Source organism: Lathyrus oleraceus, chromosome 2 (assembly GCF_024323335.1).
Source record: "Lathyrus oleraceus cultivar Zhongwan6 chromosome 2, CAAS_Psat_ZW6_1.0, whole genome shotgun sequence".
In the NCBI taxonomy this organism is placed as follows: Eukaryota; Viridiplantae; Streptophyta; class Magnoliopsida; order Fabales; family Fabaceae; genus Lathyrus; species Lathyrus oleraceus.
The window spans coordinates 255,945,644-255,947,166 of NC_066580.1; the positions used below are offsets into that span (position 1 = coordinate 255,945,644).

At 43.7% G+C, this 1,523-nt stretch overlaps 1 non-coding gene across 1 annotated transcript; it reads left to right on the plus strand.

Annotated features, from left to right (window-relative positions):
• The first annotated feature begins 949 nt into the window (after positions 1-949).
• On the plus strand, positions 950-1,056 carry LOC127124502 (small nucleolar RNA R71). Its single transcript, XR_007803986.1, has one exon. It is a non-coding gene; the product is annotated as a small nucleolar RNA R71 (small nucleolar RNA).
• Positions 1,057-1,523: the final 467 nt, after the last annotated feature.

Sequence of the window (1,523 nt, forward strand, 5' to 3'; positions counted from 1 at the left end):
TGCCTCTCGGGTATTATCTTCTATTTCCTTTGGTTCATTCACCTACTCAGTTGAGGTTTTGTCTGGTTTTTGGTACATGGCAGGGTTTTGGAGTCTTGGATCTACGGGTCCGTCTACTTCTTTTCCACTCCTCAGTATAACGGCATTTGCATGTCCTTTTGGATTAGGTTGCGGCTGTCCAGGAAATGTTCCAACTGGAGCGGCTATAGATGCTTGATGTTGAGCCACTTGTGAAATCTGTGTTTCAAGCATTTTATTGTGGGTGGCTAAGGCGTCTACTTTGTTCGCTAGTTGTTTAAGTTGCTCACTAGTATGTATGTTTTGGTTCAATACGTCTTTGTTTGTCTGAGCTTGGGTACCTATGAAGCTTTCCATCATTAATTCGAGATTTGACTTCCTAGGCATGTTAGGAGCATTATTAGCTGGCATTTGATATCCAGGCGGAACAGCTGGTGCTTGGCCAGGTGCATACAGGGCGTTGTTATTCTTATACGAGAAATTAGGATGGTTTTTCCAACCTGGGTTGTAGGTATTCGAATAGGGATTTCCTTGTGTGTAATTCACTTGATCGGTTGGGACTCCTGCTAATATTTGACATTCTTGTGCAGTGTGTCCAGGGTTTCCACATAACTCACAGTTTGGAGTTACAGCAGCCACGGTGGCTGCGGGTGGTATGGTCAAGTTGTCTAATTTTTGAACAAGGGCATCTACCTTTGCATGAACATGGTCAAGGCTACTGATTTCGTACATTCCACCCTTTGTCTGAGACTTTTCCACTGGAGTTCTTTCACCTCCCCATTGGCAATGATTCTGGGCCATGTTTTCAATGAGTTGTTAGGCTTCGTTGTATGGCTTATCCATAAATGCACCGCCCGCGGCAGCGTCTACTGTCAGTCTTGTGTTATACAAAAGCCCATTGTAAAATGTGTGAATGATCACCCAGTCTTCGAGATCGTGATGTGGACATATCCTCATCATGTCCTTGTATCTCTCCCACGTTTCGTAGAGAGATTCTACATCTTTTTGCCTGAATCCGTTGATTTGAGATCTCAGCATAGCAGTTTTGCTCGGCAAAAAATATCGGGATAAGAAAATGTTCTTCAGTTCTTCCCATGTTGTAACTGAGTTGGATGGCAAGGATTGCAACCAAGCCCAAGATCTGTCTCTTAGTGAGAAAGCAAAGAGGCGCAGTCTTATCGCACTTGAGATACACCATTCTCCTTTACAGTGTCTGCATATTGCACAAACTTGGTCAGGTGTTCATTAGGATCTTCCGTAGGATTTCCAGCAAATTGATGTTGTTGGACGGCTGATAATAGTGAGGGTTTTAGCTCGAAATCGTTTCGATTGATAGCGGGGGAAACAATGTTGTTGTGAGGTTCTTGTTGGGACGGGGTAGTGTAGAATTTAAGAGGACGATTATGTGGTCCTTCTTCAGCCATGGTTGGTTTTTCTTCTGGTTTAGGAGGAGAGAAGATATCGGGAATATCGTACTTTTGTTGATATGCTTGTATTCGGCGTCT